This window comes from Pectinophora gossypiella, chromosome 13, assembly GCF_024362695.1.
Source record: "Pectinophora gossypiella chromosome 13, ilPecGoss1.1, whole genome shotgun sequence".
Classification (NCBI taxonomy): domain Eukaryota; kingdom Metazoa; phylum Arthropoda; class Insecta; order Lepidoptera; family Gelechiidae; genus Pectinophora; species Pectinophora gossypiella.
The window spans coordinates 7057991-7085820 of record NC_065416.1 but is presented as its reverse complement, the minus strand read 5'-3'; the positions used below and the strand labels follow the sequence as shown (position 1 = coordinate 7085820).

The window sequence follows — 27830 nt, the reverse complement described above, 5'->3', positions numbered from 1 at the left end:
AATACAAACACACCTTTAAAAGATATAGAAAAGTAAAATCTTAAATAGCTGAACGGAAATTTTTTGGTTAAAACAATTGATAGAGAATTCCTTTAAAAGTAAAGCAAAGCGACTGCGTTTTAAAATAGGAGTCTACACATGATAAAATTATAGAACTAACCTAACAATAAGCATAACAGTGGCACTCGACAATTTCATACAAAATTATGATAGTAATTATTTGAAAATTCGTTGTTGAAATTAATGCAACATACATCCAAATTGCCTATTCAATTTAGAAAGGTATTTTACTCGTTGAAAATGTTGTAAGCAAATTAATTTCACAGTATAACGTGAATGGCCGCATAAGAGGGTTATTCAATTACTATTTTAGTTGCGGTCGGCCGATGGCTTTGGGAAGTGGCCTACACATCAATCATTTTCTCATCCACTTTATGTCAACTTCAAATTTTGATATTGAGATGATGGATCGCTCGCGTCTAGACCCTTATGTCTGTGGAATTAGTTTACTCGAGAAGCGGTTTACGGTAAGTAAATGAAATGTCAACTGAAGATAATAATTTTGGAGACTTCTGGAGAATACGTCGCAAGGAGTAGCGGATTTGTCTTAATTATTCTTCTGATTACTTATTTAATAAAAACTACTGCACATACTTCTGAAAACTGAAAACAAAAAGAAAACATCCGAAATCCTAATATAAAATAACAGAGGGAGTGACCCAAGGTCTGCGTCTTACCTGCTCCAACGCCTGTCGGTGGCTGTGCAACAGGGCAATGCCGCTAGTGTAATGGGTTCGTTTGGACCAGGTCAAATTCAGAACACTAGAAGACGTGACGAAGTTACGTATGTTTCTGATTATGCGACAAATTGTATTATTATAATAAAATTGTGACCTTATTATAAATAACAGATAAATTGTAAATTTACATTGTTTCATAATAAAAACTCTATGATCCTTCATTCGTAATGCAGATAAATTGGTCTCCTACCTACCTACATGGCTATATCAAGTTAAAAACGCATGAGGTCCATATCGGTGTAGGTAGAGTGACAAGGTGTAAGTTGCAACCGTTTTTGGTATTCATGTCCAATTATGATAAAGTATGTAGTAACAGGTTACCAGTCCATCGACTATAAATAACCCCATCATATCAGACAAGATTAAAATGCTACATTTGCATTAGCGTCCCAGACTTTTTGTGCACTTAATAGACAAAGAAGAACAACACTGCCAGTTAAAAAGATATTTAAAACCGGCTACAGTTACAACAAGACGCTAGTGGAAAAATGGAGCGTTCAACTGGCGACGCTTCTTTAAATATGTAATGTAAAGTATAGACCAGTGTTCATAACTCAAGACTTTGCTTTACGGTGCAAAAGTAAAAAAAGAACTACCCCGTCAGCATTCCCGCCGGGTAAGGCGACGACACAAAACGAACAAACACGGTTTCTCCGGCAGAAATGCTTAAGTCTGAATCGTTTGGGAATTGCACTGTTGTTGTTTGTATTAAATAAATGACAGAAAACTTTCCGTGCCCGCAATTCAGCACAACGGGCGACAATAATTTAACTTCGTCAATTGTCGCCCGTTTTCAAACGTTTTCAAATTCCATGACGTGCCAATGACAGGTTATAAAAATGGGTTTTCTTATTTTAAATAAATAGGGGTTGTTGAAAAATAAATCATTTGGGTTTAATGTTTATTCGAAAACTTGTCGTCAAGCTATTCTATCCTTCCGCTTGTAGTTTTACAAAGTAAGTTCCAGAGCGACAAAAGAATAAAGAAACATATAAAAGCAGCGACACATTTTCTTTGATCAAGTCAAACGACGAACAGGGTTTTAGTAGTGACATTGCTATCGTGAAACTTTAAAGAAGTCGGAATGGGACTGGTACGAAGCCAATAGTTCCGGTAATCAGACAAAACGGTCAATTACTTGTAAGACAGTGGTCGCGAGACAGGGTTCGTCTGCACGATCGCACGCGTTCGTCTCGCCGGAAAAATGAACCTCTCATGAAATTTAATGTGGAAATGTCTTGAAACGACGCCAAACCCGCGCTTGAATTATTTATGACCCGCTATTTTAATGGCGTCCCCGTTCGTTCATTACGGTAAGAGTGTTTCTTAATTTTGAATGCGACTCAGAATATCCTATTTTCGGTGTAAAATTTTATTGCGTGTGAAATGAAATTTCTTATGATTCATTGCCTTAATTCGGATTGGAAACATGCAAAGCAGCCGACTCTTCGGTTTAGACAGAAATGATAAATTATTATTTATGTAAACAACATTATTAATAACGACCAAGTGAAATTGGCGTGCGAGTGTTAAAGTAGCGATCGGAGCTAATTCAGAGGTCATTACGTTTCTCATTCCTGTTAGTGTGTTTCGTTCTCCCTGTCTAAGCAAAATGTGTCGCAGCCAGCGCAAGCAGTGGAAGAAATATAATACGTTGACTATTAACGGCTGATGAATAAATACAGACATAAAACCAGAGATTGATGCGATCAGGATAACAAGAGCGTCGTGGGCAGTAGTCCTGGATCTACCGTGCGCGCCGAAGACGTAAATCAATCGCCTACGCGCGCGCGCATCCACAATAAACATGTCGATAGCGAACTTTACGCCAACCGCGCGGGCGGCAGATGCTATAAAATAAAACTTATTGGCCGCGAACATTCGCACTGACGAGTTTACATACTAGTTTAAATACCTATAGATCTATTTGAAGCAATGTTGGGAAACTTTTCCTATTCGATTCCTTTAACCTTTTTCGTATCGGCTTTTCATATCGGCTTTTCATATTATTCTTTGGAGTTTGATGGATTCTCATAGTGAAAGGACTTGCCAATCTGTGTGGAATTCTTCTTCTATCGTGTATGTTGAATGTTATATAGGTAATTTAAGTTATGTAGGTACCTATATCATCTCGTTTCTACCTTTGATGTTGCTTACTGGTCACACGTAGGCCATCTCATCCGCCTGGTGTCAGGGTGGCTATTGAGCCGCCAAAGACTTACTTATATCAGTAAGTAGTAACCGGGGCCAACGGCTTAACGTACTTTCGGACAATCAGGTGATCAGCCTGTAAAGTCCTAACCAAACTAGGGACCACAAAGCAATTTTTGTGATATGTCCCCACGCGGATTCGAACCCAGGACCTCCGGATCGTGAGACCAACGCTCACCCACTGGACCTCGGAGGTCGAATCATGTCACTAACACCCTGTATATGATCCCTTCAGCTACCGGCACTGTAGTTAACTAAAATGGGGAGCGCCGGTACCGGTGCAGTTTTCTCAAGATACAAGATGGATATACCTCTGATTACCCCAGTTGGGATATAGTCACGCGCGTGGGAGCTTTTGTTACGTTCGGCTATCGTCACATATGTAGCAGGTGTTGATGGGGCTGCCACGCGTCCCAGCGCGTCAGGGATATTCGCTGAGGAGCGGGTCGACTGCCTCTACACCATAATGCGTAAACGATGCACATCACTGACTCGTAGGATCCGCGCCAGCTCCAAGAGTATTCTGAGCATGATTGTAATTAGGCTAGACTGTCCGTACATACCTCATTGCTTCAAGAGTCATTTGTACAGGAGCAGTAAATAAATGTCTTATTTTTATTGAGTATGTGTGTGTATTGTGTATCTGTGTAATAACATAACATAACAAATACTTTATTGCACAAACAGGAAAAAACAAAATACAAAACAAAAGAGAAATAGAATTAGTACAATAGGCGGCCTTATTGCTAAGTAGCAATCTCTTCCAGGAAACCTTTAAGTATAGGAGATATTGAATATTAAGTAATATAGCGGGATAGTGCAGCATGGGAATACTTGTGCATATAAAAATAAATACACTTTCGACTACATAAACTACATAATAATAATACACATAATTATAATTGTTATAATAAATAAATATCACTACTTAAACTACTACATATACTATGGAAGAAAAGGAGTAGATAGATTATGAAGATGAAGAGGAAATAGAGGTAAGGAAATGCGCCTTGACTTGCCGTCACATATTAGTGAATACTAATATTAGTGAGTAAGAAATCATTGTTACTAACATCCTGGGTCCAAGTTACCCGTAATAAAAGGTATTTTATTTTTATTTTAATATTCCCGAACATTTACAATACATTCGGCAGGTACTCTCATCAATATACATAAGTTCAAGTAAAGATAAATTGTTGGCTTGATAGTGATGGATGTATCTAGTAAGTAATTGTATTGTTTATTCTAGCTTATATTTATGTAATTTGAAAATACAGTAGCTTACATACGTCAAATAGATAATGTATCGCTTAAATTATAATTTATTGTAAAGGGAATAGCATACGAGTAATTATATATGATAAGAAAGTCTTCCGTATAGAAAGGGCATTGACTGTAAATAAACATTATAACTTATAACAATGCATCTCAGTGAAATAAACAGTTTATTGGTCCCATTAGAAAATAAAATAATGAATCAGCAGTATCTCCTAATCGTCTAGTGAAATACCGAATGAGTCCAGATGTTTCCAAATAAAAATGTTTCAAATTTTTCAAAATATGAATCACATCTGTTTAAAACACCTAAAGACAACCGTAAAATCATCATCACCACCTAGTGTTATCCCGTTTTTCACAGGGTCCGCTTATCTGACAGGTCCGGTTTTTTACAGAAGCGACTGTCTGTTTGACCTTCCAACCCGTGAAAGGAAAACCAGCCCAATACAGTTTAAGGCATACCTTCCTTACGATATTTTCGTTCACCGCTGAGCAGGTGATAATAATTTATGATTCGAAAACAAATTAAAAAATCATTGGTTTAGGACTCTACTGGATTTCAAACCTGCAACCTTAAAGACAGTCAAGCAATTTTCCAACTAGGCTAACGTACAACTATTATTTATTTCTGATTGAACAGCTTAAATCCTTAACATTCTTGGTTTACCTATCTATTTTTATACCAAAATGAGTATCGTGTGACACGAAATCGTTAAGCTACGTAATTGCGTGCAGTGTAATATTTACGTTCATTTTAAATATTTTCACACGTTTATAGCCCATTTAAAATAATTAAGGATATTTTTTTATTGTCATGAATTTAAGCTTTTGTAGACCTTAAGAAGTGTAATTATGTGATATACAAGAGACGTGCTATCATACATGTCTATCTCGCCAAGCTCAATTTTAACACTAAAACAAATATCACTAAAACATAATATAACAAACATATAAAACATACACCTATTTCCTACCGAGGTAATCAGAAACTATGGACTTTCATTTGCATCGATCCTGACACACTTCTCATGCTTCCTCCACATTCGTCAACCGTTTAATATACGTAGGTACGCCAGTTCAGAGTATACTGTGCTAAATTTTTTCTAAGGACATATCCAATAAGGTGCAAAATTCCAATCAGTTTCTTGTAATAAATTTTTAACTGGTTGTACTTAAGATCTCCTGGTTACATGTTTTTTTCCGTAATAGACCAAAAACACATACAAAAACAAATTTTATAATTATTATCAACAAATAGTTCATAATTTCACCACTGTTTACAAATAATTCGCTGGGCCCACAGACTTCACTTTTGCTCTTTGATTGTACGTCCTTCTAGGCCTTCCTCTGCCAACGCTACCGAAAACCTTCGCTAGTAATCCTCTAGCACAAAAATTCATTCATGTACTTTTGTTGTCGTCACACATAAGTCCCAAGCGAGATACTTCTGTATTATAATCTATTTTTTCTTCTTACCGTAGCACTGGGTCGTTCCACTGTGCAAATACAGTCGGAGCGAGAGTAAACTCAAACAAAAGTAAATTTATTCACCAAATACGACGATTAATACACGATCTACCGACCGATATTCTCGCTTGAGGCAACAACTCTTAGCTTGTTTGAATTATGTGAAAGTTCTTCGGAATTCCATAGAAAAGTTTGGTTTGTCAATGATCAATTATCGGTTTTAACGCGGACATTCACGTTTCACTGTATTTGTTGCGATGGATTTATTTGTGGACTAGTAAGAACAAATAAAGTACAGCTTATTATTGATTTTATTTTACTTGGGTAGGTTACAGCCTTCTTTACAAAATTGATACTTGTACATACAAACAAATGCCAATAAAAAGCTACCTACCATGAAACACACACGATATCTTGAAACGAATAATATCCATTCATATCAGTTCACATTTCGTTTGAATCTTCTCCAATCACGGGAATATTGAATATAGTGACTCTATTGTTTATATAAAATAACTTTTATGGCGTTTTTATTCGGTTTATAATGTTGGCCTTACATAACGTGAGGCGTGGGTACGCAAACTAAGAAAGTAGCCACGTGGTTCATCTTGCGATGGATGTACCTCTGACTACCCCAGTCGGGATGCAGTCGTGGACTTATGTTATATTTACTTAGCTTCAAGTTATAAATGAGCTGTAAATGTTGTGTACTTAGCAGATGTAATAAATATTCTTTATAATATTTTTAATACAACATTAAAATGTTCAGCTATCATCATAAAAATTTAATATCATAATTACAACGTTGTTATATTCTGACGATTATCGTCATTGTCACTTATTAATAATTCCTATTAGTGGCATTTTGCAAATTTGAAATGAACTAAAACATAATAGCATATTAATTATAAAATGCCATTAGTAGGCTAAGTAATTAAGCTATGTGTGTGTTAATGGCTTACATAAACATTATAGAACACATAAACATAAAAGCAAGAAAAGTTTCTATGCGCGTTTGAACCCACGAGACTACAGCTTGAGAGGCAAATTATTAGCCCCTTACACAAAAGTTATTACGGCAAATTATTCTAAGTATATGTTCCCATTACGGTTACATGCAAAATACTGCAGGCTTTAAGTAATATTGCTTTATATTTGTTCCATAAAGACCCTTATCGTCGCAATATATTTATTTGATAATGGTAATGCGATGTCAATTTGTATAGTTTTAATTTAGTTATAAATCAAAGCAATGGGGACAGTGCATTGAATCTACAATGTCTGATATGGTTTACAGGAGTGAATACCGAAAGCTTAACGTGTCTGCCGAGGCATGGAATCAATGTCCTATCCAAACAAAGGACAGTACTTATTATAAAGTATTTTCCAACAAATTCCCATCGGGTTTTGTAACCTGGACTTCCAGATCGTGAGCCCAACGCTCTACTGGTCCACAGAGGATGTTAAGTTATGTATAAGCATAAATCTTAGATATAGTCCTTAACGCCTTAGAACGGAAATCCCTGAAGACAATGAAACGTAAAACAAATAGAATTGGATAAAGACTTGGTAGAAAGAAAACGAACTTTCTCAATTACTGACTTATATTTGCTCAAGTCCAAGATAAAGCTAATTTCGAGGTACATGTTCGATTTACTACCCTTCTGTACGTTGTTGAATTACGTCAAAACAATGGTAGTTTTTACGCGACTGCGGTGAAGCTAAAAATAGGGTTATGTTCTTTTTAATGAGCACAGGTCTTAGGTATACGTAAGTTACCCATTTACTTTACTTTGACGCTTTTTCAAATAAGAAAAGTTAGAACTAAGAACGGCACACCCTCTCCACCATTCATGTCGTAGACATCGACAAAGGGAGCTAAGTTTATAAGTTTACTAGTATTTTCGCCTACGATGCCGTCAACGTGGATATTTATCCCTCCTTTGCTATTTCCCAAGGTCAAATTTATCTCTGTACTAAGTTTCATCTTAATCGGTTTAGTAGTTTTAGCGTGAAAGCGTAACAGACAGACAAATTTAACAGGTAGAAAATTTTATATATTTATGTATAGTATAATATAAATATGTACATACTTAAATGTACTCATTTTATGTAGGTAGTTCTTTTAATTATTTATTTTGTTAGAATGCACTAACCCACTATTATTATACTTGTACAAAATTTTCCTGTACCCAAAGGTTGCCTGGAAGAAATTGCTGCATGAGCCGCCTGTTGTGCTTTTCTGTATAATATATATTTTGTGTCCATTGTGCTCAATAAAGTATCTTTCAAAGTAGTAGTAGTGTAGTAGTTTTATCTATCTATCTATCTATCAAAGGTACTTTCGCATTTATGGTATCTATTACCTAATAGGAATGTAGCGCCTTCTTTATCTCTTTCTTAAGTTCAATGTGTCAAAATCATATTAAAATTTGTTCTTGATTACTTTCTGTCTGACGTGATGGAGTAATCAATAAATAGGAGAACGGCCTCCGTGGTCTAATGGTCAGAGCCCACGACCCACGATTACCCACGATTTAGAGATCCCGATTTTGATTCCCGGTAGGAACATAATCACAAAATTCATTTTGTGATCCCTAGTTTGGTTCCGACTGATCACCTGAATGCCGGAAAGCAAGATGTTCCGTGCTTCAGAGGGCTTGTTAACCAGTCGGTTCCGGTTACTATTATATCACTACTTTACCACGTCAGGGGCGTTTGGCGACTCTATAGTATGACTATAGGGTTGATCAGGTGGGCTATTGATCTCACAACCCACACGAGACATTAAGAATATAATAAAGAACATGTAAACTATTACGAGTAACCGTAACAGTAGTTGTGTTGCAGTAACTGTCAGTACTATTCAGAGACGGAGGACAGGAGTCCTAGCATGGCTTTGTAATAGACTACTCTGGGTGCCATCCCACTTGCGTCAGACAGAGTACTGCGGGGCGGGAGGCAAGAGGGAAACCACTGCCCTATTTTTCCCCGAAAAAGTAGCATTAATTCTACACCGACAAGAGTGTGACTCTTAAATTGATGATGATGAAACTATTACTAAATGTCTATAACTTTAGACAATGTTGTGGTTCCCCCAATAATTTCCACGTCATAGCCGAGAGATAATTAACAGCATGTTAATATACATAGGCAATAATATAATTTGTCTCTGCGTCCCTGAACACGTGTAGAATCGATAGTTAAATTCGTAAGAAACAGTATATTGTGTCAGGATCGAAGCGAATGGAAAATCTCTGCTTACCCCGGTGGGAAACAGGCGTAAGTTTATGTGTGTAACTCTGACAGGTCAAGTTTTCTTACCACGCATAATACCACGGCTATCTTCTAAACATCACTATTTGGAAGAATTTTAGAGAAACATACCTATTTTCTAGTTTCAAATTTTTACAACGTGATTTTTCCGTAGCCGGGTGTTAGTTTTTAAACTTATATTTTTATAACAAACTTTGTTGAGCGGAAGCAAAGGCCCCAACCTAAACTTACGTTGTAACTATTACCTAATGAGGGATTTTCCAATCGACGTTCCCCGAACAAACGATAGATGGCGTTGTTCACTTTTAACGTGATAACTACCTATTTTCTCATTGCTGAGGTACATAATTATTTAAAAATGTAATGTAATGGCAGAAGCATATATAAAACTAATTGTTGCTTGATATGTTGCAACCTATATTGCTTCTTTATTTACCTATATTGATACAATGATGTTGCTACCTATATTGCTTCTCCTTATTTTGATCAGAATAATAATGGGTGGAAGTTGTAATTGTACCTTGGTGTAATAAAAAGGGTCATATCTGTCATCCATGAAATTAGAAGTTTAAACGAAGAAAAACCTCAACAACGCCATCTATCGTGTTTTTGGCGAACGTCGACTGGAAAGTCCCTTGTTGGTACTTAATTCATGTCTAGGTTAGACAGGTAATTTAATTAGGTTAGACGACAACTTCCTGTGACGACATATACCTTTGATGCGCTAACCTAACTAAACGATGCCATTTGCGTGCCGTCCTGAAATTATAAATCAATAATGTTCACCAAAAGAACAGAAACCGCGCGCTGTCATAAGGGAAAATCAGCCTTGGGCGGAAATTGAAGTTCCCTGCCGCGAGCCCTGGCACAGGAAGCTTCGCCATTAGTCCACTTCCCAGCTTTATACGGTTACAGTAATTATTTGAGGATGCTGATACTGAAAACAGATCGGAACGAAGGAGATGAAAAGGGAAAACAGATTTTGATGAGATTGAAGCGTAATGAAATTGTTATTTGAATTTCGTTTCATGGTTGCTCGAATTATATTGCTTTTTTATTAATTTAAAATCATAATAACAAGTCACGTGGCATCGTATATAAAAAAGTAGATGTTTTCGTATGGATTGTACTTTATTTACCACTATTAAACTGACTATAAATTGTATACTAGTGAGATAAACAGAATACTAGCTGTATGTAAATTGTTACTGGCAATAAATTTATTTTATTCTTATTCTTCTGTAATATTATTATAGTAGGAATACTGAAATAATATTCCTACAATGCAAGCTGGTTTTTTAAGCGTGAATAAACGAAAAGTAAGGAGATTTAGGTACTTAGGTATATTTTGAAATACCATAATTGCTTGACGGACCTGTCGAGGTCAAGTGAGATAAAAACAGACTGAAGTACATTTTTTACGCTGAAATTCAACAGGGTATTTTCTTGACGCGACAATATTAATAAAATAAGACTGGCACCTACGCACTGACCTTCATAAGATAAAAAAAATACAATTCGCTTTTTTCGCGACGCGACATAAAGTTGAAATAATTTGTTATAAGAAAATGTTTTGTTATAAATAATCACTACATAGTATAAAACAAAGTCGCTTTTCTGTCCCTATATCCCTATGTACTCTTAAATCTTTAAAACTACGCAACAGATTTTGATGCGGTTTTTTTAATAGATAGAGATCCATCCGTTAAATAGTGAGAAATAATTGTTGAGGTTTTTAATGTGATGTCGTAAATAAAATTTCATTTTTTCCTCAACATTGCTCCCGAGCGAAGCCGGGCGGGTCGCTAGTTATAATATAATAAGAATGTATGTTGTCGTTTGTTTTGTATTTCCTGTGTGTGTAATAAAGTGTTTGTTATGTTATATGTAAGTATTTTCGCAAAATGGAGTAGAACAAAGCTCAAGTAGGTTAGAGTCAGAAATCCTAAGAAAATAACAGGCAAAAATCATGCACTGTGTGACTAGTGATACAATCAGTTATCCAGGTTAGCGATATCCCTCTTCTTTTACGATACGCCCGAGATGTTACTATGCATTCCGTCTTAGAATTATATGAAGTTATTGTTATGGAATCTGGAACCAACTCTACGTGATATAATATCATGTGTGTAAAAGCCCAAAGAATGGCATATCTTAGGATTTACTGGTAAATCTTAAGATTTACCAAATGTTGATTAGAAAATTCCGGATTGTTTATCAATAATCGTTCATTTCCGATTTTTACCGGTAGGCATCTCAGCATCAGCCGGAAATCGTCCACTGCTGGAAATAAGTCTCCCAAGGCTTGCCACAATGACCGATCTTCTGCTGTCTAGTTAATTTTAAAACGAAACCAGCACAGGCCTAAACCAATGATTGTCAAATTTGTTTTCAAAGGTCAGACAGGTAGTCGCTTCTGTAAAAAACCGGACCTGTCAAATCTCCAGGTTAGGTAAGCGGACCCTGTGAAAAACGGGATAATGCTAGGGAGATGATAAGACCACTGTGTCATGATAAATGTAAAAAAAGAGATGTAAAGACGGATACGGTATACGATGATCTCCGTGGCCCAGCAGTTAAGTCGTTAAATTCGTCTCTTTTTTACATTTACCTAACGTCGGTGGTAAACGTCCGAAATGAACTATTATTGATAAAAAAAAAATCGAGCGTCGTCACTTGGTAAATATTGGAGTTTGAGAAACCGGTAGATCTTCAACTATATATACTTCGGGCTTTTACAGTAACATATACAGGACAATTCTAAGGTCGGTAACAAAACAAACTACCTATAAATTCACAGTTGGAAGACATCTGTAGTTACAATTCAGTGGTTTAAAGCTTCGTCGGAACACCAGTGGGTCGATTCCACGAACTCACCCCGTGGAAGGGATAATTACTAGAACCTGTTATTTATTTACGTGTAAAGCGAACAGCCGACGTTTCGACGGAAAAGTGTACAGCTGTGATTAGGGGAACCATCCTGTAGTTTAAAATTATACAGCGAATACTAAGCCTTAATAGTTTTTCAGAGAAAATTTAATATGCAACTTAAGAGAGGTTTCAGTTGAGCACTTATTCCTGGTAATCCATTAAGCTGAAAATACGTCATTAGAGCTTAACAGGAAAGTTTTGAGAGGAAAAAAAATATATTCTTATGCATGAAGAGGTCGAAATGTCTCATCAAAACATAGACTATCTATAGGATTTATAACCCAATGTAACTTAGCAAATATTGCATTAAAAAAACCCACTTTACCTATTGTTACATATTACTTACACAATAACAACATTACCCCTAGTCAATGGACTAGGGGTACAAGTTAACAAGGTACAAGTTAACAATGGTTAACTTGTGTATCTTTATCCGGGGTATAGACAGCACGGTGTTTCATTTACTGAAGCAATTAAAAGGCTGCGAAAGATCTCTTACAACTTAAAAGAACAAAAAAGAAAGATAGATAAAATCGTTAACAAATCGGTATTGTAATTCGACCGACCGGCCGTCCGCCTCATTAAACTCTCCAAGTATCGGAAGTCACAGTTCCATTTTCGAATAAACCAATCGAGACGAGCTATAAGTATGAATACGTATTTGTCATTCGAGGCATTTGTTTCAAGAGAAATTGGCACAAATGAATACGTATTTATCCGGCGAGTTCCTTTGTTTCATTAGAAATTGGGGCAGATGAATAGCGCTTTGTAAATATAGGTAGTAGACTGGTATGGAATAATTAGGCGCTTTATAAAGCTTTATGTTTAGACCTAGGTATTTGAAATTTGAAATACTGTTTGGAAGGGAAAAGAGTAGAATTGGCATTATAAAGGCTTACTTATTATTGTAATTAGATTCATGTTTCTGAAATATGATAAAGTTCAAAATCATTATGTAGAAAACGAAAACTTTCTTGTTTATTTTTTCCGAATAATAAAAGAACCAAAAAAATTCAACTACTAATTCCAAAACTCATAAAAATAAAATCCGCTACTAAAATAGCTAGTTTAGAAGTGATCGTTTCACTCAACTGAGTCGAAACACGTTCAGTCTAGTCTTCGTAAAAATATATTTGTTGTTGCAGCTAGTTCTTTGAGACGGCAATATAACAGCGGGGTCTGGGACTGTTATCACAAGGGCAAAAACAAACAAATTTCGAAGACTCACCGCGACATGTGGTGTTATTTTTATTTTGTTTTATAACAAACAACACAGTAACTGGCCTCGGTATAGACGACACGTGTGCTGAGGACGATGTAACCGAAACCGTTTTTAAATACGATAGACAAAAAGGATTAGGTAACGTATATGGCCCTTCTATTCGCTTGTTACTAACACAAGGATTACCTACATGAATTATTTTTGGAACGTAACAAACGTTGTCTTTGGTATTATTTTATAATACTACTTATATAAAAATATGAAACTTATATCATAATTGGGGAATAGGTAGGTACTTCAATACTTACTGCTACATAAGGGTGGTCACCCTGTCTCCTAATATCTCTAAAGTCATTTATGTAGATGAAAATAATATCTATTTCAATCAGGCAATCATAAAAAAAAACGATTACACGAATTCTTATTAAATTTCATCGGCGGTATTAAAATTTTAGCTATTAACTTTTACTCTGGACGAGTTTCACGAAATAAAAAAAATAAAGTAATGGAAAATTAATAATACTTATAAACTTGACTTTACGGTTGGTTTGTCAAAACAGATTTAGGACGAAGTTGCCGGGCTTCAGGGCGGTCGTAGGGCTGGCCGGGGTTCGTATCCGGTTCGGAAATGACGGTATATCCGAAACAATGGTAATTGGGATCCGAAATTTATAGGGTGCATCGGACGGAATGTAAAAGTAATTGACGTACTTAGTCACTACATTAATTTTAATCATCTGGAAAACATGTATGAGGCCTGATGATGAAGCAGTATATTTTTTTTAATTAGCTATTACCTGTGAGTGTTATTAATTAGGCATTTAATACATGTGACATATACGTAAATAGTACTTGTATTACGCTTTAGACATTTTTTTTAACGCGTTATAATAATATGTCATTTAGATAGTAAGTATTCACTAATTGGCTAGAAGGACAAAATATGTAATAGTTGAATATCTCTCTCAATACGTAGGTCAGCTGGAAGAAATATCTTTATTTTGACAAGTTTCCATGTACTGTCTGTTTTCTTTGTATGTTGCTTGTGTCTGTTTTATTATGTACAAATAAATACCTTAATAAGTATTATAACCTTTTTTTAAGTGACTTATTGTACATTTGCCGCGGATGGCACTAACTACTTGGCCGGACAAATGGGAAGCGCTGAGGGCCGTCTTCACCTTTATATGAAATTATGAGAATCATTATTTCACAACAGGTATAATACATTTATAATTGTACCCAAGATTCGAGCCAGTTTAAAACAACCTTATTCATCTCTACTTACGTATATTATGTAGACGTTTTCATAGCCGACTAATTACCCCACGATGGTCTGGAGACTCGTAACTGACAGTATGCTAGATCCTGTTTGGGAATTCTATGTCAAGTTAATACATTAGTTATCTCTTGCCTAATGCTTGTTACTAGTCCATTGTACAATGGACTTCGCAGTAATCTAATCCTCCGAGATACTAGATATTTTGCCTTTAAGGCTTATAAGGGACCAGTAAAGATGTACGAATAAATTGTGAAAAGGTGTAAATTGTTCTACAAGAACGTCATAAAATGTTTTGACGAGTAATAAAATTGAAAGCATATATTTTAAAGATTTTATTCCCTCAACGATTTAAAATTAAAAAGGAATTTTACTATTTGCTAGTATTCTAAGTAATTACGTACGACCCCGATAATCCAAGATATAAAATACAAGAGTTTTAAATCCCTCGTTACGTTATCAAAGAAAAAAATTCAAGTGAAACCTAATTCCACTTTTCTGTCCTCTGCTAAGGGCTTATTGGAATAAAATGGATCCGAATTTATTTGCTTCTGCTTAAAGAATAAGCAAAAAATATTGAAGTGATTTCGTTGAATATCAGACTCGAAGTGCTGGGGACATCTGGTGCACTATTTATGACTTCAAACGATGGATTTTATTCTGCATGTCCAATAAAAAGCTAGACATCTAAAGCAACTGGTCTAGACTTCGTGATCAAATTACCTCTATATTATTGAAAATAAGTTAATAATACTGGATGAGAGGTGATCTCGTAGAAAATATTTGATGGAAATATTAAATTGGAAGGGTAGCTACTACAAGCAAAAGGTACACTAGAAAATAGTAAAATAAACTAACTGGCTATAACTCCCAATTGGAGTTGTCAGAGGTATATCCATCGCAAGATGAACTAAGTACCCAAGTTTCACCGAGCTTTCTACACTGTATCAGGTATAAAAATCCAATACAATACAACAAACGTACCAAGCCGATGAGCGTAAAATTGGACGTTATATGGCGAAATAAAACTCTAAGTGCAATTTAAATGTTAAATCACAATTGATTCGGGAAATCCTGGCAACTTGGATCGGGGACGAAGTGACTTAGGCCAAAGAAGGAGATTATTTCGTAATCTCGACGGGCGATGTCGGGACACGCGTCTCTGACTCAAGCCCACATTAAACCCACATTAGCTCTCCATCGATTACCATTTGCGACATTTTTGTAGCAGAGTGTATTATGGTCTGCGGCTTCGTAAGGTTTTAGGTTAGGTTAAGAGGCTTTTATTTGCCCTTTTGCCCGTGTATGTGAGTATTCGGAATAAGAGGTGAAGCAGACATTTTAGTGAAGAGTTCGATGAGAACTTCGAGTTGCTTATTATAAATACTCGTATAAGTATTTAACAAAAGTAATCATGTTATTTTTAACAATCTTATATTAAAGAATTTCCTTAGGTATTCAACACCAAAAGCCGATCCGCTTATGAATTTGTTATGACCTATAAATGCAACAACAAATGGGCGAAGTTGGGAACATAAGCTCTGACGAATATACACGTAACGTCCGTCCAACGAAAACAGATTTGGGCCGCACTTGACGGGCATCGGCGCAACATTCTCAGCACAAAGCTATGAAAGCGGCTTAGTTCAGAGAAAGGGGATTAGGCCATAATCTGCAGTGGAGCGGTTGACATACGCCCGAGGCGCACAGTTTACTGACAGTAAATACGGCACAGACGTACATCAGTGACTAAGCTGGCGAAGGATAGCGCGGATAGAGGATCGACCGGCAATAAACAAGCGCTAGGCGTCATCTAACGGCTGTTGCTCGGGTTTCAGTTGCCAGATTGAATCGTATAGGTGAACAATATAATGTTGGGAAACGATGAACTAATAGAAACATCTAGCTCACTGTACTTGCCTAATAGCTAGTATAAGTACGGTTCTTAGCAATGATAACAATAATAGCTTTCACAGACATATACCTGTAACTAATGGTTGAGCGAATAGTAATATGGAGTAGTACTTTACTATTCGCTCAGTAACTGTTATTAAATCACCAAAAGTTAGCTATTGCTAAGATTTCTAATTTCCAATATAGACTAGGAGTTATTTCAGTAGTCTAGGTTTCGATCGCGTAAATGATATAATCATAAAATTGTTACCAAGGTAGAAACCTTTGGATAGTCACTTTGGTCTTGTGGTTCACTGGCTTGTTTCTCAAGCGGGTAGTGCGAGTTTGAATCCCGGTACCGGACTTGCAATAAATGAGTTTTTAATTTATGTTATGTGCAGTTTACACTAACACAGTTTGCTCAACCTTTATTGATGGGAATACGGCTCACCACTTACAAGCTCGGTGAGGTGTGGGTAGTTCATCATGCATGGATGTACTTCAGACTACCCCAAGTGGGATATAGTTGTGATCTTATGTTATATAACCTATATATCTATGACGAATTGTACCTAGATATAATTAACAAACTGTACAATTTCATGTGAAATCTTTGCTTCAAGCTTCTTTTTCGTCAAACGTGGTTTAAAAAACTTAACGGAAAAACAGTCAGGCGCTCTTATCGGTTTAGTTTATCTACTTAATATAAATGTATTGTATAGATGAGAAAATCTAGCAGCCATCTAGCTAATTATTTAAATCTTTTTCTAGCGTTTCAGACATAAATACGATCCGAGACAGCGAGACTAACTAAGGCTGCGAAGGCAAACAGAACAAATAGAAGTGAGACGATCAGCCAACTATAAACACAGACTAGTTGTGATCCCAGCCATTATTTAGGACTTCCCTCGAGTCATTTCACTGAATTAAACAGTATTACTAAGAGATAGACTGCTTCAGATTCTCTAGTTTAGTCTAGATAGATAATAGACTGGGGAAGTAGCAGTAAGAGGTAAGTGTTGTATGCACTTAGCATTTTATTGTCATCAACTGTTAGTACTCAAAAATCTACTCAATTAAAAAAAATGACATTAATCGACATTTACCTTATGCCATCTTTGAAGAGGTGACTGCCACGGTTTTCCTGGAAAGAAAAACAATCATTAATAGAGGTCACGAATATAAAATATAATTTTTATCAGTTAAAATATTTAAATATATACGCCATTCATTGACATTCCTATTAAAGAGTTTAATTTATAAATAAATGATAAAGTAATGTGAAATTGTTGTCTAATTTTTACGGCAAATATGTTTTATTATCAAAGCTCTTATTTAAGAAATAAGTCAATATATTTTATGTTTATATATCACACAGCACTATCGCCCCCTTTTATGCAGTTTGATAGTCTATAATTTTATAACAGTACTATAACACGACAGTAATAATTGAAGTCAAATAGTTCTCCGCTGCAGGCGATAACAAGTCCAAATAAAATGTCAATAAAAAAAGTATAAAAATAACGAGAATATTCCGTCAATTTGACGAGGAAGGCATATGTCAAGTGACTGAGTCATCATCAGAGCCATGAATAGTGTTGTCGAACTATCGATACTTTACGAGTCATATCCACAATAATAAAAATTGAATTGTGATAGAGTAGTATTCATTCCTCAGAAACTCTTAAAAACACACACCACGATCAAATTTATTTACACCATAAACAAAACAGTTACTAACAGTAAAGAATTAGACTAATCAAATAAAATAAAAAAGAAAAACAAAACAAAAATAAAATTTAATAGAACTAAAATAATTAAATTGTTATTATTATAGATAACATATTTGAAAGGATAGGACAGTATATTTATTTATTAATTTAATTATTTAAAGTACAACCACTTCAAATGTAAAATAACATTTTTATACTGATATACATTCTTTAATATACGTATACTTCGTTTAATGTATATATATCTTGATTAATTCGACAGCAAGTCTGAAGGCTTAGTGCGAAAAATATCAGGCAAATGTAGGTTCTAATAGCTGTCAAGTTAATTTTGTACAAATATTTAACTTTAGACAGGTAATATTTTACAATAATACATTAGCATTGCTTATAGATTTGCAAGACATTTTGTTCTAGAACTTTCTGTCGCTTTGCCAAGTGAGGCATGCGTCAGAAATGATCATGCATTGGCATGATATAAGTCATCGTGAGAGCTTGACTATCACTTAGTGTTGCAAAACAATCGATACTTGACCCATCAATAATGCACGAGCAAAATCAATTATACCATATACGTGACCATAATGGATGATGTCTTAGTTCATGCATAATGTCATGGCCTACTAAACGGTACATCCTATAGACCTACAGTACATGATGTTAATATTATTATCGTAATAAAAATGTCTACCTACAGTGATTTTAGAGTGCTTTTAATTTAATGATAATGATGAGGTCTACATCGTAATGCCTTTTTATGATCAAGTATATACGTTTTTATAATATCTGATGATTATATCAGCAACCTGGGGAACTAAAATAGCAATATCGTAGCAATTCATCTAAAAAGCTATGTTGCTATTTGACATTTGATTGCATTGCGCACTTACTTTTATATGCGCAAATGTCAAATTACAATATGCTTTTTTAGATTAATTGCTTCGATGTGGCCTTCGATTTAACCCCCCTGTTCTGTCTATCTGATAGGCACACCTCACGCAAAGCAGAAACAGTATCGTACCGAACAAATAAATAAATTGATTTAAGATACATTGACAACTTTTTTACTATCATCGTCGATACAAATAGCGCTTATCGGTATCAAACATCACTAGTGTCAAAAGTTGACCATTGGTGACCGGTGACTGACCAATTGGCCGATAATAGGGTAGCACCCACATACGGGACTATTGACTTACAATAAATGTCACATATTTCTTAATAAAAACACCGCGAGCCGACACCAGACGAGTCAATTTGATCTGGTCGAACAACACTAGAAAGTGACTGGTACTCGATTCTATATCAAATGTAATTTTTGAAGGAATGAACACCTCTTGGAGGTAAGTATTTATTGTTATGATTACTGGTCTAAACTGCCTAGTTCTTATTATAGAATCGTATTAATTTAGCGACAATAACAAAAATATTTATCTAAAAGTCTAACTCTTTTAGAAAATCAATATTATCAACAAACAACACATTTAACATTAACATTGATAAAAATAAACATTAGGTACAAAATTATATCAATATTAATTTATAAGACTGATTGATTATTTAATGAAAATGAACTACGAAATTACAGAATAATTACCAATTAAATTGTAAATTTCATCAATTATTGTTGTGAGAGCGGAAACATTATTATTTTGATAGTATGAAAATTTGAATTTATCGACATATCAAATAAATATGATTATGAAAACGATACGAAGCCGCTACAATTAGGGTTGGAAAGAAATTGAATATTCCATGCTGCTTATCATACAGAATCACCTAAATACCTATCAGAATAATCTGAAGTCGACTAAGAAGGTCTTTATGGACCTACCCATCTCTATAATATACATAAACTACCTATATACGTCCCACTGCTGGGCACAGGCCTCCCCTCAATCAACCGGAGGGCGTATGGAGCATACTCCACCACGCTGCTCCAATGCGGGTTGGTGGAGGTGTTTTTACGGCTAATAGCCGGGACCAACGGCTTAACGTGCCCTCCGAAGCACGGAATCATCTTACTTTTTCGGACAATCAGGTGATTCAAGTCTGAAAAGACGTTTAGAAAAAAGTATTTCATTCGACAAAATTTTTGTCTAGCCTATTTGTCTAACGCCCATTTTGGACCGCTGACATAGGTTAGTGTAATACTTACGTAAAAAATACATTCAATATTTCAGGTCGCCGCGACAGAATGGATTTTCCGATTCAAATGGATTAAACCGTCGTGTATAAATAACACTTCAATCAGCACAGAAAGCTGGATTGGTATAGAATGTTTCATTATTCATCGGTTCCAGCCCTGCGTTCTAGGGTATTCCAGACAGACCATTAGCATTTTAAATCACCTTAATGAATTTACTAGGCGGACGCCGATGTCTGAACTTGAAAACATGCCAGCGATTCAATAAAATTACAAGAACGATTTGTTCAGCCCAATGGTGTGACGGACAGTGATCGCTTGGCAGCTATTCGTTCAAAAACGCGTTGTTCGAAAGTAATGGTTTATTTTGAAAGCTTTACTTATTGTTTTGTAGTAATTATGTAATTTCAACTAGGCGCTTATAACTGCGCTTCGATCTGGGGAAGTGCAGCGAAAACCTTATGGATGCAGAACGAGCAAAAAGATCGGTCTTAAAGGTAAAGCACATAAATAGTTTTAGTTGTAAGTGATTTTATAAAATTGCTTGTTTGTGCTTTCTGCATCCAAGTAAATATGTTTTGTGCAATAAAGTTTAATATTATTATTATTATAAACATGAGGAACTTAACGATAAAATCTCACTGATGTCCCATTGCTGGTCATTCGCCTCGCCAGGTGCTACCTACTATTAGTGAGGAAACTTAATAAATAAGCGCGGTATCTTTTATAATCTTTTTGGTTATCTTTTGGCCACGAAATATGTTACGTAGGTATACATTACCAGTTTCCCACAGTCAAAACGAATTCGGTTACTCCTGTTTACATTAGCCACAATAAACACTGTTCCAATTCATGTTTATTATTTCCACAGTTTTTTATGGGACTATATGTGATCGTGAAAACTTGCGCAATAGCGGATGGATAGAGAAGAAAAGAAAACAAAGCATAGACAAGTTACGACGGTGTGGATTGTTGGTATTCGTAAAATAATAGGTATATGCTAAAAAATAAACGTAGAATTCTTCTCTAGTGTGAGTTATGAGGTTAATGACTGACTTCGGCACCGTGATATTAGGGTTGCTATTGAGCAATGTTGAATGTTTTATGCCGTGTAATTCAGGGCACATCATTGACGTTAAGTAACAAATTACATTATATCGATCAAGAAGTTTTATGCTAGCCATAATATCACGGTAAACCACAGGTGACAGAGTGACAGGATTCTATCGCCATTATTATCTTGACCAGAATAAAATGCTATTGACCAAAGTAAATATTATAGCAACGTTCCGCGTGGCCGGTTAGCGGCTGACGGGGTGGAATAATTTAGTGGTATTTATTTAAAGCCCTTGATGCACGAGGGGCGTTAAACTGCCGAAAGAGGCTATTGATGTAGTCCTAAATCACTAACGCCCTAAGCCAAGTCCAAGGTTTTGAGTGGGCTTAAATACTCTGACAACTGAGCTAGACCAAAACCTTTACAAATGAGCAAATAAGCGTATATAAAATAAATCTACCTATATTTTTTTGACGTGATATAATTATTGTAGATTTGCCGCAAACGGCATTAACTTACTTTTGGCACTTATTGAGGCGGAGATGGGAGTCATGAAGAGGTGATAATTGATATGAGAGTATTTACTAACAGAACTAAATTAAGTGTTCTCTGATGATCCTAAATTAAAAATAAACGAATTATGATATTAATTTTTGTTTGTAGGTAGGTAAGTATACCTTGTTAGTTTTTTAGAAAGGAATACTCGACCATTCCTATCACTCGATATTGATCTTTAAAGAGTTTGTTTAGTAACCTAAATCGCGGTGAAATGCCCGTCACCTGACTGACGGCAATATAATTATGCTGCTTGAGCCAGATAAAGCTTTTTAATTTAGTCGGCGTTTTGTAGAGTTGGTAAACGGCTTATAGGACCGCGCTTTGATGTTAATATGCTGTGTAAAATTGGGACCGTACATCATGAATTTGGGAAAGCGTGTGTTAAATTACATTGATGCCGTACAACTGTTGTGTTGAAAGGTATTATGTTTGTTCGTAGAGCTTTACGTAAGTACTATGTAGAGTTTGAATATTTAAGTGTTTGTGTAGAAGAATAAAAATAATATAAAGTTTTTTATTGATTTATCTTCGTTAACAAAATGGCACTGTAATATAAATAACCAGGATTTTATATCGATTGGCGGGCCAATCATGACGAGAAAATTGAAGTATGTTTGGAAGAGTCTTTTGTTGGTGAGTAGGTAATGAATTTGAACATCATAATAAATAATGTAAAAGGCGGCAGAAAAATAAAGTACTACAAAATGGCTAAACATACTTGTAAAAGTCTTAAGAAGCGATAGATAAATTGGGCGGAAAATCACCAAATGACGGAAGAATTTTAGGCCTAATAAAAAGGCTTTTAGGATTTTTTCTCGCTACTCAACGTACCAGAGAAGAAAGGTTATAAAATAATCCTGGAAAAGAATATGCGCCGTATAAAATATTTATAAAAAGACATTTTTTTTATTTAATTAATCACGATCGACTCCTAAAAGTAGTTCGTGTCCCACGGTCCTTTAAAACGAATGCTAAGCCGCGCCCACGCCGCGCACGAGACGCTAATCGCTCATTTGGATTACGATTATGTGGACGAATATGCATGATGGAGGACGTTATCGGTCCATTGGCTTCGAATAGGATTAGCTCGGTGAAGTTTCAACGTAGCTTTTCTATTTGAAATGTTACACGGAATGGCTGTTGTGAAATATGTTGATTGCCTCAACTCTCTCGGGTTAAGTATGGCTTGTATAAAAGCTTATGTTTGGCTGAACAATTAAGTGTGTTTGATAGTTAGAATGTATGGTTGTGATAGCACTGGAGAAATACTTCCATGAGTAATGAGGCATGTAATATCGGGAGTCTCATATCCCCATTTAATCGCGGTAAGAACCCGTTATTATGTGTTTTAATCATGTAATATCTATCGGACAAGACACGTTTCTTGAACGCAATTTGTTTGATATTTCGAGTACTTACAATTTGATATATTTTGTTTTTTATCTTCATATTTAATTGTTAGTTACACGTACAGTCAAATGTATAAAAACCAAACAATTACACAAAAAAATATATTATATTTTTTTTTACGTTTACAACCTACACGAAAGACGAGAAAGACATGAAATAATTTGTTAGAAATGTGTTTGTATATATATGTTTGATCATTATTTTCTTGTACAGGTGAAAATTCTTCGTAGTAGCAAAAAAACATGCGTTGATTTTTCTTCTTCTATCGTGTGGGTCCATCAACCTTGGTGTCAGGGTTACTATTGAGCCGCCAAAGACAACGAATACTATTTTGCATCAGTAAGTAGTAACCGAGACTAACGTGCCTTCCGAAGATCATCTTACTTTCGGACAATCTAGTGATCAGCCTGTAATGTCCTCACCAAACTAGGGATCACAAAGTGATTTTCGTGATATGTCCCGCCGGGATTTGAACCTGGGATTTCCGGATCGTGAGCCGAACGCTCAAACCACTGGACCATGGAAGGCGTTGGCGTTGATGATACCTACGAAATGTATCGATTTGGTCAACTAACGTTTTTGAATTACACACTACTTTTCATCATTGAAAGGATTCTTACTTATACCGTGATATTTATAAGTAGAAATCTTGAGACATTGAAATAGTGGATATATCTAAACTAAGCTATATCAATCTTTTTCGATTTGCCAATACACAAAACAAAACTAGATCTCTCCAACTTCCTTTATCCACTAGAATCAATTTACTACCAATGGGTTTGAAATTTTCAATAGCGCTCAAACAAAAGGTCTTATCCGGGATCGCTATTATAAATAGCCTCGTCACTATCACGGACAACTTAAAATAATAGTAAAGTTATGAGCTCATTTAAGTGAATTGAATATAATTGTCCGACCTCATTTATCTTAACAGGGCAATGTCAGAAGCAGGGCTGAAGACAAAGGGCTCGTATGAGCTCAAGTAGGGTTGCTGTTTTTAGTTTGTTGGAACTGAAGCACAAATAACCTCCTTCTTTTTGTAGTCGGTAAAAAATAGGGTACCGGTCCTTATTTTAAAAAAAAAAACTTGTATAAGTAGTATACCTAATTTTTAAATTAAGTATAGATATATAAAAATAAAGAGTGCCATAGTATAATTATAATTCATCTAAATAGCTAAGGTAAACATAAGTATATATTTGTAATACACTTACTACGAGAAACCTCCTTACAACCAGAAATAAGTTTAAAATATATAAGTTTAGTTTTCAGTTATTGTTAAGATAACCTATTGTTTGTATACCTAGATAGCGCACTTTCACATAAGGTATAGTTTTGTGGTGCCCTTACAGAGTGTCACATGTTTGTGCATATTTAATTATAAGAACTTGTAATACTTACCATGTGACATGTAAAAAATAAATAAAAAACAAATACTTCACGATGCTTTTCAATCCATGCAAGATCAGAGGTAAATACGAGAAAATAATCTACATAAACGTCATACATACAGCAAGGAAAGATGATATACTTAAGTCTTTAAGTAGCAAGTGAATATTTTTTTAAATAATCTAAATTTTGGGGTTGTTCGAGAAATTAAAACAAAGGAGACGCTCCGAGGAGGTCAATGAAAGGAGTACAAATTATTTCTACCGCTATGGACTTCAGTTGTCTGAAATAAAGATTTTAATCATTATTATAGAGAAGTGAAACAATAAATAATGAATTTGCTAATGGACGTTAAATCCGCTTTGCGTCTTACGGATTAAAAGGTCAATCGTAATTATAGATTCATGCAAATGATTAATTATACGAGATAAGCTCTAATTTTACTTTCAAGTTCCAACGAGATTTGTTTCTTTTGCGCGTTTTTAATTACTAATTATCATGCTTTTGAACAAAATTATAACTTTTTATCTGAATATAACTTATTTCGCAGAGGAACAGCGTGGTGGAGTATGCTCCATACCCTCTCCGGTTGATTGAGGGGAGGCCTGTGCCTAGCAGTGGGACGTGTATAGGCTATTTATGTTATGTATAAGTTATTTGGTGGATTCCAAATAAATCCAAGATGTTATGTCAGTAATATTTTATATGAAACCTGTCGAAAATATGTGATATGATATGAGACTAAAATAGCGACGATACAGCAGCCCTATCACACACAATAGGTCGGCGGCTAACAATGAAAGGTCTTCTAAAATTTCATCGTGTTTCCTACAGCGATCCAGTGCAATAGATCGAGTCTATTACGCGTCGATCGTACTAATTGCCACTTCAATGGCCGCCGGCGCTTTGAGTGCGTGCGTTTTTCAGATAAACCAGTCTGCTTTCAAATGTATGTCTTCTGGAAATAAAGGCTTATAAACTTGGGTGAACTTGGAAAATGGTACTTTTTGTATACAAGTACCTACATTTAATAAAATATTTTTTGCGTGTAGGTATGAACTTATACAACCCCATCAATAGCTTAACGATGTGTCATGAGTTTTTTATTTGGGTGAATATATGTATTTTAGGAAATACTTTTCCTTTTCGTACAATTCCGTACAGTTTACGTACAATTCCGTTCGAAGTAATAAGGACGCTTTTCTATATATCAATTTACTTATTGCTTCAGTATGTAAAATTACATGTTTAATTAAATATTGAATATTTGAAACTTTCGTAAAAAGCTTTGTCCTTTCGATTAACGTATTTATAACACCTTTAATAATAATTTATCTCCACACAAAGTTTACCAACGCAATCCACGTCCACTGTAGCTAACGAATACAAACAAACACCTACCACTAATCTTGAGCATTAGTGTAATGTCTAATAATTGCGTGAAACGGGCTAAAGGTTGTACTGACAAAATTATATAGCCTTGGCAAACAAAGACATGCGTGGTAGAGCCCGCATTATATTCAATAGATACAGTTTTGGCAATAACGAATTTTTATAAACAAGTGTGATCATCTAAAGATATTAAGAAAGAGTTATTTTATTTCATATAAGGAGAAACATAGGTACATAAAACTAGTCTTCTTCTATCGTGTGGGTTGTGACATGTATTACCACCCTCATCAAACATGGTGTCACGGTTTTTATTGAGCCGCTAAAGGCCCCTGACATGGCTCATGTAACGACTACTTCCTTACATGATTAAGTAGTTACCGGGACCAATGGCTTAACGTGCCTTCCGAAGCACGGATCATCTTATTTTTTGGACAATCAGGTGATCAGCCAGTTTTTTTTTTGACGTGACTTATTGTTGATTTGCCGCAGATGGCATTAACTACTTGACCCGACAAATGGGGAGCGCTAAAGGCTCTCACCGGGTACAACGTTTAAGACAACAGGCCTGAGGGTGCCCAGTTGGGCGCGAACCTCGGCTCAGGGCGTCGTCTGAGAGGAAAAATATTTGAAAGAATTAATCGACCCTAGTGGGTCGATAGCGATAAGCGCTGATTGAGGAAAATGTTGAAACTACTGACTGAGACCCCATAAGTAAAACTGGCCACATTAATAATTTTATGATGTGTTTAATAGCCATATAAAGAATGTTAATCTACACAAAATGTCAGGTAAATTATCGACACCATTAACTGAAACTGTTAAGCAATACATTTAAAATTATGTTTTGTTAATGTTTATGTCTACTATAGGAGATATTTTAACAAAATCTACATCATACTTAACGACAAAGTTATACAGGGTGTTAGTGACGTCGTAACGAAAACTTTGATGGATGATTGAGACCATGATTCTGAGATGATATGAAGTGGAATTTTCCGTCGCAAAAGTATGGAACAGAAAATAATAAAAAGAAAAACAAAAATTTTCATGAATTTTCCGACTGAAAATTCCACTTGATATCAACTCAGAATCATGGTCTGAATCATCCCCCTCAGTATTCGTTACGGTGTCACTAACACCCATACCTACTTGTATGGATACAGTATGTACTTGTGCGGGGTGTAAGTGACATCGTAACGAATACTGAGGGGGATGATTCAGCTGATTATTCTGAGTTAATATCAAGTGGAATTTTTCATCGCAAAAGTATAGAATTGAAAATAATTTAAAAAAAGTAAAAAAAATCATGAATTTTGCGACGGAAAATTCCACTTGATATCAACTCAGAATCATGGTCTGAATCATCCCTCAAAGTTTTCGTTACGATGTCACTAACACCCTGTATATAAAATTGACTTTTATATTAATTTACTTTGTTTACACGGCTTTGTCGGGACATAACTGTAATCCTGTAATAAAATACATGTCCATCAAAGGAATTACGGTCAAATAATAACGACATCAGCCCGTTATTTAGATAATTATCTGCTTGGCTACTGCAATATCAGTTTCAATGGAAAACCAGTTCAGGTATTTTTCGAAACGTGCGAGAGGTAAACTGTATCATGTACAATAAATAATTATTTGTTTTGAAAGGTTAATCACATATACTTAACTAAAGCGTTCTTTTCAAAGCCACATTATAGTAATGTTTGTTTATGTCAAAGTTACTTTTGTCAATTTAATATAACAGAATAGTTATATCAAATTAATAAGTATAAACCCTAACAT

At 35.3% G+C, this 27830-nt stretch overlaps 1 protein-coding gene across 4 annotated transcripts in view; it reads right to left on the bottom strand.

Annotated features, from left to right (window-relative positions):
• The window catches only part of LOC126372236 (uncharacterized), a 120851-nt gene that overhangs the window by 28995 nt on the left and 64026 nt on the right, over positions 1-27830 (bottom strand). For all 4 annotated transcript variants that reach the window (XR_007567134.1, XM_050017910.1, XM_050017911.1 and 1 more), the window contains exon 2: positions 17464-17501. The gene's annotated coding sequence lies outside the window, so the exon portion shown is untranslated. The remainder of the gene's footprint in view (positions 1-17463; positions 17502-27830) is intronic.